This window comes from Triturus cristatus, chromosome 6 (assembly GCF_964204655.1).
Source record: "Triturus cristatus chromosome 6, aTriCri1.1, whole genome shotgun sequence".
NCBI classification, from domain to species: domain Eukaryota; kingdom Metazoa; phylum Chordata; class Amphibia; order Caudata; family Salamandridae; genus Triturus; species Triturus cristatus.
The window spans coordinates 562,330,184-562,345,236 of NC_140589.1; the positions used below are offsets into that span (position 1 = coordinate 562,330,184).

Consider the following 15,053-nt stretch of genomic DNA (forward strand, 5'->3'; position numbering starts at 1 on the left):
GCAACAGGTGCAGTGATACCAGGCCCAAAGCTCCAGGAACCCCTATAAACAACAAATATGTATGCTGCACCAGTCATAACTCCTCTAAGCACATGGGGGCATGGCCAAGAGAGCCTCGATGGTGGACGTGTCTGCTTGAAGCTCAGAGCGGCAGCCCAAATATGAACAATTATTGGTGCCGGTGAAGCCCCAAACGTAAACCGGGGACGAAGTCAATCACAGCGGCATCCCCAATCGGCAGCGAGAACCTGGAATTGAGGCGTGAGGTAGGCCCTGCAAACTGGAAAAGTGCCAAGTGGGGCAGAGACCGCATCCAACATGGCAGCGCCCAGAGACTGAATAACAGCCCCACTGAGGCGAAGAGCACTGATCGCTGTGCCAGTCTCACACCGCCCGAAGCAGCAGCAGCAGCGGCAGCGGAGAGCCAGGACGGTTCCTGCCAGTCCCGAGGGAACACCGCACCGCTGTACCCTGAGGTGAGCGCCAAGTTAGAGCCGGCAGCGGGGGTGGTCAGGCGGTCGCAAACTGAGCGTAGAGCTGTCTGGAGGCGTTACCGCTCGCGATAGACAGCACCAGCAGGAGCCCCTGCACCAAAATGAAGAAGAGACTTTACGAGAGTGGAAGTCTCCCCAAATGAAAAAGCCCAAAATGGTAACCAGGAAGCCACTGGTGAGCAGTTTACCCCTCCCTCCCTCTCCACCCCGGCCCCACTTAAGAACCTGAGTGATCGGCACCAGATCTCGAGGCGTGAAAGGTGAGGGAACAACGGCTCAAAGGTGAAACCGCGCAGGGGAGTCAATCATAGTGGGAGGAGGAAAGAACGGCAACATCAAACCACTGGGGGAAAGAAAACCAATGAACAGCGCAGCACAAGTAATAATGAAACATACTGCAAGTAGCGGAAGATCACGGCATGCCGACATCTTAACATCCTTAATGCTGCACAGAACGATACCTCAGGATACAAGACAACAGAGCAAACAACCAGAACCGCGACGGGGGCAAATAGCATTGAGCAACTAGTACCGAGGGCAGTATTCTGAAGAAACATAGAACCTACAATCTCCAGAGCAAACACAGTATGGAAGCAAGGGGCCCACCAAGGAAGCCAGGAAATCCACCCACCACCAAGAAGCAAACAAGCCGGCTAAAAGAGCCCAGTTTCACCCTCACTTAACTCAAGCACACAAGACAATCCTCTCCAGAGGCTAAGGAGACCGAGACGGAGGGGGATGCAACAACCACAGCATCAATGTCCGACAAGATAGAGTGCTGGTGGCCATAGAACATTCCAGAGTCGCCATGGAAGAAAGATTCGGAGCACTGGCCACAGATTTCAACCTGCTAAGAGACGATCATTGTAAATTGGTGGACAAAGTAATGCATGGAGAGAAAAACATCCAGACTATAGAACCCCAAATCAAGTCTCAGTAGGAGACATTGAGAGACCTTCAATCTCAAGTCAAGATCCTAGAGAAAACACAGATGACTTGGAGGGACCCTCAAGACGAAGTAACATTAGAGTTCTGAACCTACCGGAGGGAACAGAAGGCCTTGATCCCATAGGGTATGCAGTGACTTGGCTCAAATCATTTACCCAGGGATTGGAACGGACACCCTACTTCTCGGTAGAAAGGGCGCACCGGGTCCAGACACGCAGACCGCCTCCGGGGTCCCCACCCAGACTGCTGCTGCAACTTCTACTTTATTGTGATAGGGACGCGGTGCTCCGGGCAGACAGGTAACAGGGGCCAATTCGGGTGGAAGACAAGCATGTCATGCTGTTCTCAGACTCATCCCGGGCGGCACAACGACAACATGCGTCATTCCTGGAGGTCAAGAGCATGCTACGACAAGGAGATATTCAATACTCCCTCTTGTTCCTAGCTCGCCTCAAATTTATACACGAAGGATGCACAAGCTTTTTCACAGATCCAAAGGATGCAATTGACTGGGCAGAACAACACCTACAAGGCAAAGGGTCCCAAGAAACCACACTTGAAAGTCCAGAGGCAACCACAGACAACCGAAAAAGACAACCCTGAAACAACCAGGAACACGATCAGGGACAACATCTAGAGGCCCGCCCTCCGGATCTAAAGCAAATAATTGCGGAGCATCGAAGGCACTACAGGTGGCAGCGGAACTGGGACCAATAGCAGGGAACTCAGATGGGGAGAGAGGCCCCCACCTCTACACATGGGAAGAGGACAAAAGCGACAGATACCTCCCGGGAGGGTTCAATAACTCCACCAGCGGTGACCCCACAGACGGCGGACACATTCATCTGAGAGACTCATTTAATTGTGTACATGTCCCCAATGCACCCAGCGCACTCCCTATACCCCACACAGGGAAACTGATATAGCTTCAAGGCCATTTTTGGTCAAATGCACAATGCCGTGAGAATGCGCAGTCATCAAAAGGTACAATATGGGGACACACAGGGTTTCCGCCGGCACCACATTTACACTCACCAGCTGAAATGGCCCACACAGACCACATACAGCAGAAGCAAGAAGCCAGGACCCCTAAAACAACGCACTAGAGTATGTACATAATGCTCAGTTTGAACATATCGCCATAAGCAATAGATCCACTAAGTTGGGACCAACTCCCTTTGCAATGGTTCACCCCTTCCCCCAATCGAATCACTCTCCCACTACCAAATAAACCCTACAGGCGGGTAGCACAATCACATAATACCAATCGACCCCAAAGCGGGGGGGAGACCAGGCACTAGTACACTCCCGGTGCGCAGAGTGCCGGGCACCATAGATGTCACAGCATGACTAACATGCCCATTAACATGGACAGGGCCGGACTGGGAACCGAAACCAGCCCTGGCAAACTGCTCGGCCGGCCCCCCTGGGGTGAGGGGGGTGAAGCCGAGCAGTTTGCGAGGGCTGGTTTCGGCCAATTTTGTTACAGGGGGCCGAGAATACTGATCCCGGTAACAAAAATGGCCCCCGCAGGGGCCCAAAACCAGTCCACACCCTGGCGGCCCACCGGGGAAACGCCCGGTGCCCGCTACGGCCAGTCCGGCCCTGAACATGGACATTGGTTTCATTACGCTAAACATCAGGAGCATGCACACAGCGAGCAAGAGGTACGCCGTATACGCCTACATTAAGTGGCAGCGAGCGTAGATAGCTCTGCTACAAGAAACACACTTAACAGTGCTAGAGTCGGAGCGCCTGCGCAGGAAATGGCGTGGGTCCCTTTGCACCACAACATACTCTGCCTTTGTCAGAGGTACCTTGATTTGGCTCTGACCGGGAACTCCCTTTAAGGAAATCAGGAGAACGGTCGACAAACAAGGGAGACATACAATCCTAGAGGGACTCCTAGAGGGGATTCTGATACTTATAGGCAACATCTATGCTCTAAACACAGAACACGACAAATTTTGGGATCACCTCACTGGGGTCTTAGCCCAATACACTTCCATACCATGTATACTAGGGTGTGACTACAACTGCATGCTAGACCTCATTCTAGATAGATCCCATCCCCCTCCTGCACACTCCCCAGCTCATAAACAGACAGAACGCTACCGATCCTGGATTTCACACTGGGGGCTCATGGATGTATGGAGAGTCCGACATCCAAACACCAAGATCTACTTGTTTCACTCTGTCCCCCACAATTGACGGGTAAGGCTAGACAGATTTCTCTGCACCGCAACAATAGTCCCCAAAATTCAGCACTCTGCCTAGGCCAGGTCCTTTCGGACCATGACGCACACATCCTAACCCTTAGGTGGAGACGCTCCCCATCCCCCGGTACCCACCTGGAAACTGCTGCAAAAGTGCCTACCTGTTCAGGCGTTCTGGCATGAGCAGGGAAACCGAATACGGGAATACTTTACAACAAACACGGGTACAACAGCGTCCACACTGCTGGAATGGGACGCCTTTAAGGTGGTTGCCAGGGGAGAGTGCATGGGACAAATAGTGGGAGTCAGGAGAACACTGGAACAGGTGCTAGAAAAAGCAGAAACCACAATGGCAACCACAATCAAAGAATTGGACGCGGACACGACAACCCCGACCCAGGTGGTGGAGGCCAAAACGGCATACGCAGAGGCCCTACTGGACCTGTGTAGATATCATTTTAAGGCACATGCGGCAAAGGCACACAGGGAGGACGACAGAGCCGGGACTCTCCTAGCCTGTTTGGCTCAGCAAGATACAGAGATAAAACCAATCACAGAGATAGTAGACCTGACTGGAAACTCGATCCGCTCACAGGCAGAGATATTAGAACTCTTCCACAACTATTATTCGAGGGTATAGAAAAAACCAACAAAGAGCAACCAGAGGGCACTGGAACACTTCCAAGATCCCCCCCAAGTATACCGCAAATTTCACCATTGGATAAGACCTCCCGGGACACAAAGACTGCGTCCACAGACATAACCCAAGCAATCCAAGCCCTGGCATGCAATAAAGCACCTGGAATGAACGGCTTTCTGCTAGAATATTAAAGCACCTTCTCCGCCCTACTCGTACCCCGCCTGACAAATGTATGATGAAGCATTAGAGAAGGGCAAACTCCCGGGGTCACTTAGGGAATCCATCCTAGTGACATTCCCGAACCGAGTCCCAAAACTCCTGGCCTCATACAGATCCATAACACTATTGACAGAGGACTGTAAAATCATGGGGAAGATACTAGCTTATCGATATCCACAAATCCTCCCACCACTGATCCACCCGGATCAATGCGGATTTGTTCCAGGTAGAAATACATCTCAGAACATACACAGGCTGTTCCACGTTCAGGACAGAGCGAGCATCACCTATCCAAGAGCCGCGTGCTTGATCCTGGAACTGGAGAAAGCCTTTGATACCCTCACATGGCGTACCTGTTCATAGTTCTTCAACGGGCGGGAATAGGCCCCACCCTACTGTGACTATTATACACAAATCTCACCTCAAGAGTGCAACTGGGATGATATATTTCAGCCCCATTCCAAGTGGAGAGGGGCACAAGGCAGGGGTGTCCCGTCTCCCTCTACTGTTCGCCCTGGCAGTGGAGCCACTAGCGATTCGCCTACGCCAGGAGGGAGAGAACTGGAGCATCCCAATAGCAGGCACCACTCAGAGCGTATCGCTGTATGCAGACAACCAATCATTGTACATATGTGACATCACCGCAGACTTGACTCCAATCTGGAAAACACTGACAGAATTTGCAGAGGCTTCGGGACTCAAAGTAAATCGGGATAAATCCACGATTTATCCGCTACGCCCGGGTCTCACCCCTCAGAACATCACAATAGGAGATCAGAGCGTTACCTAGAGTGAAAGTGCCCCTCGATACTTAGGAGTCCGGCTATACCACTCCCCCACCGACATATACGAGGGAAACCATCGCAAAGCACTGGCAGGGATAAGGGCGGCGGTGGGTTTTTGGAAGACTCTTATCCTGGCCCCAATTGGACGAGTGGCCTTGGCTAAAATGATAATAGTACCTAGATTACTATACCACTTTGCTAACCTCCCAGAACTGGGAGCCCCCTCCTTCGAGGTATATTTCCTCCTTTCTACAATTGCAGTGGCTCTCTCACTGGACGGCGGAGTGTTACTTAGGAGAAAACAATACCGAGGTGGGGCCTATACCTTTGCCGGCAATCCGTCGTTTATTATTACCCGGCACCAGACCCATGCAAACATACCCACTACAGGTGTCAACAGCCCGCACATGTATCCTGAGGATACACCGTATGTCCGCAGGAAAGCCCCTCTACTCCCCGATGCTACCTCGCATAGGACTCCCCAGAAACTAGAGATATTACACAGCTCGTACATTGCAGGTATTGACAGATCACTCATTACTCAAGGTGGAATCCCTATTTGAGGACGGACAACTACATCCGTTCAATCAATTAACGGAGGAATATGACCTTCCCCCAGGACAATGCCTGCTAAATAGACAAATCATCAACAGCTGCCGCCCATTTTGTGACCTAAGCGAAGGGGAACCCACAACACATCCAGTACTGCACACAATCCTCCACATGGGTGCGGGCAGGCGCTTGGTCATTTGGCTCTACAAAGCTGTACGAGAACTCATAGTCAAACCACTGGACTCACTGCGACAGACATGGGAACAGGAACTAGGATGACCATTACACGACAGAGAGTGGGAACAAGCAATAGAGGACCCCAAGAAAGTATCCCTAAATGCACGCTTTAAAAACAAACTATTTTACATCCTACATAGGGCATATTTAACACCAGCGCGTCTCCAACAATATTACCTGGACATGCAGTTCCTATGTCCCCGCTGCCAGGCCCCTGATGCAGACTTCCAGCATATGTTCTAGAGGTGTCCCACAATACAACCATAATGGAGTTCCATACATGAGGCATTACAGAAAACCACAGGCCTACCGGACATGAACACATGGGAGGCTAGCACATTGTGTGATTTCCGCCGCCGGAATACTCCCAAAGTGCAGGCATGCTTCATGTCCCTGGCAATACTGCTCACTAAGAGAGGAATAGCCATGTACTGGCGTGCCCCGGCAGGACCTCATATGGCAGCTTGGGTGGGTGCAGTAAATATAGGGGGGAACAGCAGAAGACGAAGCGATTCGAAATGAAGTGAGAGGGACACGCAAACATCACATATCTATGGAATGGACTCCACTCCTATACCTGAACACATGTCACCAACATCATAACGACCCGCAAGTAAAATGCTCCCGCCTGAACGCAACCCAAAGCCCCCCATAATCAACCCCAGTTAGACCCCAAAGTTAACAGTTACAAAACCACACCGGTAGTTATCAGACTGGAACTTATAGGAAAGACGTACATCTCAAAAATGCAATAGAGCACACTATAACGTAAATAGACACGCACACAAGTTCATGCTTCACACTAAGCAAATGATGCCCTACTTGCATCATCGTACACGTAAACAGCTTATGTGGAAATGTATAAAAAATATGTAACAAACGTGATGCAAAAATATAAATGTAAGATGTGTATTAAGATATAAAATATCAATAACAACATGTTAAAAAACTCCTCTAAGCACATAATATTGCTAGTATATCAATTATTTCTATTAGCTCCCTCTGTTATTTCATTTTTCAAAATGTTGCTATTACTTACCGGCACTATACCACTAGTAACAGCACAATATATTGTATTTTTGTATATAAGCAAGTCATAACACTTTAGCAGACTTTCTTTAAATTACATTGTACAACTACCCAGCAAGCTATAACTTACAACAAAAAACAGCTTGATATTAATCACATAGGCAAAACCTAACACATTTACCAATGCTTGTTTTTATAGTTTCTACCTTTACACCCAGCATGCCCTCGTCCAGGCATCCAAAGGAAAGGGCACTAGAAACTATGAGTATCATCTAGCAAAACACCAATTTGGTCATATTACAGTCTGAAAAGGCCCAGCCCCACTGATGATTTACTACCATGCCCCTAATTCCAATACCACACTTGCCATGCACAAGACCCACCATCAACAATATACCTCACCTGCGGACCACAGGCACCCACTTCCATAGTCTGAAACCTCACAAAACATCCCGCTCATAGCTCCCACTATAAGCATACTTTGCAACTTGTGCACATTCTGGATTACTTAATGCCACAGATATAGGCATTGCAAATTACATTGCTTCCCATTACCAGGATGCAAACTTCTTTATCGAAAGATGTTTAACCTTAGTCTTCACACATGCCCAAATCTTCTTCACCCTTGTCCTCCAAAGCAACAATATACATCACATTGATGGCACACCTAAAACCGTTGGTGGGTTTGTCGTTAACTCAAAGTCCGCCTGGCACTGCATTCTGTAGGAACTAACCACACTCACCTCCATATAATTCCCCCCATCCCACCCACTATCAAAGGGCTTTTCAGACTGCAACCTTGCATCAAAACTACAGAACTACACTGGCATTCCAGAATTAGCAAACCCTAAATAAATAACCACATAATCCTTAGTCACAAATTATTTTCATGCTCAGATTAAAAGTCCTCTAGGTAACCTTGTAGGTTTGAGACCTTTGCCTGTTCTACCTGTATCTTGCAATACAGTATGATTAGATTTCATTGGAGAGTTACCTAAAAGTCCATGCTGCACAGTAAATCTAGTGGTGGTAGACCGTTTGACTAACAGGAGTCCTTTTATATATTTGTTTGGGTTGTCCACTTCTAAAGAGTTGGCATAAATTTTTGCACAACACATTGCTTGGTGTGCCAAAGTTTTGGTTTACTTTTTTATTGCAGTTTTATAGAGCATAAGTTTGTTCCCATAACGGATACAAATGCTTTATTTGAGCACCAAATTACATAAGGTCAGATTATTTTCTTCTTATAGGTACTGGGAAATTAAGTGATTTGCCTGGAGTCACATGTTGTTCAGCTGATGCCGCGAATCGAACCTGGTTACCCAGTTCAAAGTCAGAAGCTCTGACCATTAGGTCACATTACTGATAAAGGGTAGTTTGGTCTGCCTCGTGCGAAGAAATAGATCTAGAAGCTGATCCCTTCTACATTCTCAGCTGGATGGTCAGTTGTAAAAATTAAATTAATGCGCTTAACAGTATTTGAGATATCAAGCTTTTGTTACAAGAGGTGGATTGGAGTAAGAAATTGTGGTTAGCAGAATCAAAACAAAAAATGCTGAGCATTTTGTGTTTTTTGTAGTTTTATATAGTTCAAACTCGATCCAAAGTTATTGGAGCACGTTACATGAGCACTAGTTACATTACACATTTTTTAAAATATCCATAGATTATTCCCTATCTATATTAGTTCCATCGGTGCAGACATTTAACTTGTTTAATAGATATTCAGAAAGCAGCACTGAAAGCCTTAGAAAAAGCTACGGCTACGGTACCAATTCTCTGCTGATCTCAAAAGAAGTCCAGCATCTCAATATGTTATAGGTGAGAAAGTATGGTTACTTGCAAAAGATTTGAATCTTAATAAATCTCCTCAATTGCAAGCCACATTTGTGGGTCCATTTATGATTGAACTAACTGTGAATTTAATTACCATACCATTTAGGTTGCCCCAATCTATGAAAATTCATGTAGTATTTCATGCATCAACAAAAATACATTTTCCTCCACATCCTATGTTAGTTCAGGCGAATTCTGAAAATGAAGTACGTAAGATTGTAGACACAAGAATTTTCAGAAAGAAGTTGCCCTATCTGGTGGATTGGAAGCAGCTTGGTACGGAGGAGCGATCATGAGAACCAGCTTTTAATCTTCATACCTCACATCAGTGAAATTAATTTTACACAATACATCCCGACAAGCTAGGTGCTCTGCTGCCACAGGATATGTTGGGTGAAGGCACTGTCAGGAAGCATGTCAGGAGGTAAAGCTTACCGTTTATGGCTGAGAGGGTGTGTGTATTACCCACTTGCGCTATGGTCAATTCAGAGAAGTAAAGACTAGCGTGTCCACAGAGTGTCACCGTGGTCTTGTGTGAGGCTTTGCATGTGCAAAGACCACACAATGTGACAGCACCTTAAATCTCACATTGTTTGGATATGATAGCAACAAACAGCAGCAGTCATCTTTAGTTATTGAGTATACCTTTCCTTGTGTTTCACAGCATCCTTGCTAGACAATCATGATACAATGTTGAAATAACCAGGACCAGGTCTCTGTATTGCACAATTGCTTTGCAAGGGTGTTCGGATAACATAGGAAATACAAATATGTATTTCTTTTTGGACATTTAACTTTGCTAAAAACTTAAGGATGACTTCATTTGGATCTTGAGGGTCATTCCTGAGACAGAACAGGAAGACGTCCAATGTCAAGGAATGAATCACACAGTATTTATATGTGATTATGAGTAATCTAGTCGGAATACTTAGTAGTGATATATAAATTGCCAAGATAGAGGTCACTGAACATTAATGACCTTTTCAAAGACACAAAGAGTCAAGCAGTGACTAATCTTCTCTTCATAGTCACAAAGCTTTGGGTAGTTACTTTTATAGAGAAGGGTAGATGAATATATAAGAAACGTATCTCTTGTATGCTTTTGTTTCAGGAATAGCCAGCTGTGTATTAGAACACAGAGTTGCTTACACACTCAGACAACTTTGTATTTCTATAGCCTTCACTGTTAAGATTAAAAGCAGGACAGGTTGTAAATAAATATCCCGTCTTCTGTAGGTACCCACTTCACCTGCAGTTATAAGGCACATCAGAAATAACAAGTGAGAATCGTGGTATCCAGTGACTAATTCCTCTTAACCTATTCTCCTTTTCCCATTTCTACTACTGCCCTCAAAAGATTGTTGCATGTAGTCGTCGTTAGTGGTGGTTTAAGATGCCGACTGCAACACTCCATTGGATCCAGAATACAAGGTTAGTACTTTCTAACAGTAGATGATGAATATGCTATATTCTCGCCTTCATTCTGGTGTTGGATTTATAAATTTAGTTTTTACAGAAATATTTGCTTCAACTTCTGGAGTCATAAGGACGACTATTGATCACATCCCTAAAGTTTAAAATAAAACGTAAAACAGACTTTACCTCAAATTGAAGCCCCACCCATTGTGTTAATAATATGTATTCTTCTGTGAAAAATAAACTTCTCAGAACTCTCAGCCCCTGGGAGGTCAGAGGATCATTTGTGAATCAGCAACACAACAATCAAAGAAATAGTGATACAAAAAAATTACATTTTCTGTTCAAGCCATAAGCCTACTGCATACTGTGCAAAGACTGTAAAGCACTGTGAACAACTTCCCTCAAGTGGAGACTGGCATTATGTGGAAGAAGAGGGTGCAAATAGAATTTTCAGAAGTATTTGCCCACTTAAGAGTTCCCATCTGCAATGTATACACAGTAGTGTTTTATAAATGAGTTTACAGACATCCATGTGGTTGTGTTGGACATTTAAGCTTAAAGCTAATTTCCTACGAAGGACAGTGTTGCAGCCTTCTTTAATATAGAATACAAACTAGGAGTCGCAGTAAAGTTAGAATTGGTAGCGGGCAATCCATCACACAATCACAGGCTTGGAAATTTTTGTCCCCCGATTTGGTTGTGAAAAAGCAACAAACAAATGTTTTGTACATCAAAAAGATGTTGTCACTATAGTGCAGTTATGAAGAGACCTCTGCAGCATTTGCAATGTCTTCCAAAATTAAGGCAACTCACTGGATAGGATAATGAGAAATGGTGAAATAACCTTAGAGAGAAACAAAGGGTTTGTCCATGACACAACTCTATCCTTTTAGCCTTGAAATAAGGTTCATCTATTGTTAATGTCTGCGATTCACCGACACTGCGAAATGTAGTGAAGTGAAAGCCCACGAAAACACACTTTGCATGACAATTTCCCTAAAGTGACAGGAATGCAGTAATTCCAAAGGGGTGTGAGAAAAACTTTAAGAGCAAAGGTAGGTATAATTATTTTTAATGACCCTCTATAAAAGTTTGGATTTTAAGAACTAAAGACTGTTGTCTGTCTTGCAAACACACAGCATCTGCTGCCAAATGGCAAAAAACGATATGGATGCCAACCCAGCTCAATGAAGTGTTAGAAAATATTTAGTAATGTCTTGGAGGGGCGTCCACTACACTGGAAATACAGTGGTTTATTATAGTTTCCACTTGCCAGCAAAGCACACCTTGATTGACGGAGTTTGCCTCTTTAATAATATCTGGCAAATGGCGGAATCGGATTTCTGAGGCTTCAGGTCAATAATTAGTAATGTGACAGAGCTTAAACATAAAACCTTGCCTGAATGTGGTCTTATTAAATCATAATAAGCTGGTAATTCTCTGTGACCCTACACGTATCTCCATTACATATCTCCATTAGATTAATTTGTTTCTCTGTAAAGTATTCTTAATATAATTGCAAAATCAAGGTCTATTCCCAGAACATGCTAGCATATGACACTGTACTTGTGTACGGTCACCCCAGTGCCAAATTTAATGTGCTATTCTTGACAAATTAAGCATGTACCTCTCGGTCATGTTGTATGTGCACATTAGTGCCAACTTGTATGAACGGGATACTTTAAATCCTACATGTGCTAAGGCCTTTTGATCTGATTTGAAGACATGTCTCCTTAACAGTCTAAATGCCTATATCCAACATCTTCAGTTGTGAACCCCAACCCAACTGAGATGCTTTTGAGCATGCTGGTCTGCAAGTGTTTTGCCCAGGTATTTTGCGGTTTTAGTAAATGCTGATCCCTGGCGTTATCAACACCAGATCCTGGCAATAACTCGTTGCTTGTGATCACTTTATAGGACAACACTCCTTAAGTGCCTGCATGTGAATTCGGACATAGGATACCTACATTATGCACGGGTCATCATCCCTATTTGGGACCTCACCATCTTTAATATCAGAGACTGAGCGGTCTCTAAAAGGGGGGTAGAGGGGTTTATAAAGAAATGTCTGAATTAATTCTTGCACAGGATATGACTTTGCCCCATGTAAATTAAAAGTAGCTCTCATAAAAATGATAATCTGGTGGGAGTCTTGAGTGTGGGCAAGTACTGGTTAGTTTTCATATTTTTTATGTTCGTATTTTAACATAGTAACCCCTCACTGAAATGTAGCCCTTTGAATGATTAGGATTTGGAGATCTCTCACCAGGAGGAGAAGCTCAGATGGGCAGGAATTCAGATTTGATTAATGTGGGATCTAGTTATACCATGCATCATTCACCTCTTCCAGTCCTGTCTGTTCTTCTCTCACTCCTTCGGTCTCAGAGTCAAGTGCCTTTGATTGACACTATGGTGGCAAACCATGGCCTTTTATGCCAGATTACTCCTAAACCTACTTTCTCTTCCTTAGAATGGAGAAAGAGCAACATTCCCTGGAAAAGGCTTAATCGAAAGTACACTTCTACTCTTCTATGCCTTTTGTGGATTGTAAAGCAGGCTGTGCCAAAATAGTACCAGTGTTTGGGCCAAAAGGACTAGTTATTTGCCTCACATCACAGGGTGATCTGACACGGTCTTGCTATATTGTAAAGGTGCTCACTTCAAAGGTTATTTGCTTGAACACCAAGGGTGGTGTCAAGCCTCTATAAAAGGAGAAGCTTGTATCTCCTTTTGAAGTTGATTTTTCTTTCGAGGTTGAGTATTTTGTCATGGGTGGTCTTCATTTCGAGAGTTGGTCATCCTGTTAATGGCAATCATCTTTTTGAGGCTAATCATTTTTTCAAGTGCAAATCTTAACAATTTCTGTTCTGCCGGAGACTAAACCTGAACCTGTTTCAAGATCGATGCATCTTCTAAGCTTTTTTGTTTGCTACCCATATGTGCACTTTCTAAAGTGGAGACTGTGAAGTGTTTTGAGGATTTTGTATCTATAGGTACACTTTAACAAAGAAACATGCCTCTGGAAGCGTTCTACAAGTGCTTGGTTTGGATGTTCAACATCCATGTATATAACTATAGAGGTCTCTGAATAAAGATCCATCTTGCAACACTTGGGGCCTGATTCACAGAACTAACTTAAGACAAAATCCTAAACTTACTACCATTTTGGTATTCACAGAAGGCACTTACTCATTTTGGTATTCACAGAAGACACTTACTCACTTCGGTATTCACAGAAGTTAGGAGTCCTAACTTTAGGACTCCTAAATGCCTTCTGTGAATACCGAAAGTCGTAAAATTAGGATTTTTCTCAGTTTAGGAGTCCTAAAGTTAGGACTCCTAACTTTACTACTACTAAACTGAGAAAAATCCTAATTTTAAGGCTTTCGGTATTCACAGAAGGCATTTAGGAGTCCTAAAGTTAGGACTCCTAACTTTACTACTACTAAACTGAGAAAAATCCTAATTTTAAGGCTTTCGGTATTCACAGAAGGCATTTAGGAGTCCTAAAGTTAGGAGTCCCAACTATACTACTACTAAACTGAGAAAAATCCTAATTGTAAGGCTTTCGGTATTCACAGAAGGCATTTAGGAGTCCTAAAGTTAGGACTCCTAACTTCTGTGAATACCGAAATGAGTAAGTGCCTTCTGTGAATACCAAAATGAGTAAGTGCCTTCTGTGAATACCAAAATGGTAGTAAGTTTAGGATTTTGTCTTAAGTTAGTTCTGTGAATCGGGCCCAATGTTTTCTCCCAGTTCCTCCTCAAAGGCTCATTGAGGAGATTCTGTAGAGTCTTCGTGTGTAAACATGGCACAGTAAGACCAATGATTCTCCTTTCAGTGCACAAAAGTCTTTTTTAACAATAGGCCTTTCATGCACAGCGGTTTTGTCATTATGATCCCTGGGCAGGCACAAGTGTTGGACCAAATGGTGGTCTTTATATGACAACCGAATAATGGAAGAGTGGCAAATTCAAATGGTGCCATGTTCCAAAACTATGTCCTCTCAGTTCCCTGGCACCCTCACCAACCAGCCCACTAGCCCCCTTCCCCTTACCCGATACATTCTCATACAACCTGATCTTCCTATTAGCGTCAGAAAAAATGATCCAAAATTGATATTCATCTATTTGCTCTATGCTAGTGTTTCAAAACGTGCGCCCACCTGTCATAACATCAATGGGTGGATGCAATTATAAGCAGAGCATTAACTTAAACCTCCAAATGCAATTAAAGAAATGAGTGTCTGCATTAAGCTCACGTCATTGCAATTGTACATGAAGTCAAACAAGTGGTAGTATTCTGAACCCAACACTAGTGGGAAGGAGAGTGAACAGCATGTGTACAGAATATACAGCACAGTGTGTGAATTTGCAATAGTTACCTTGTACAAACATCAAGTACTGAAAACTGAAAGTGCATAGCCGTCCTTCGATTTGAGGGATTCCCAAAATTCATCACAAAGATAGTATCTGCTGTGAATTGCAGTACAGTTACTGAGACATAAAAATGATATTGGAGAGGCCCATATGTAAAAATCTTTCAAAATAATGCTTTCCTTAAATTTTAACCAAAATATCCATTAACTACCTTCAAATCACGGATCTGTAATGATCCTAGTTGTAAAAAAACTGCTCAAGACACACATTGTATTCAATGTGTACAGGTCAAGAAAAA

At 44.3% G+C, this 15,053-nt stretch overlaps 1 protein-coding gene across 1 annotated transcript in view; it reads right to left on the reverse strand.

Annotated features, from left to right (window-relative positions):
- Positions 1-15,053, reverse strand: part of ELOVL4 (ELOVL fatty acid elongase 4) — a 197,683-nt gene that overhangs the window by 41,429 nt on the left and 141,201 nt on the right. The window lies entirely within an intron of this gene.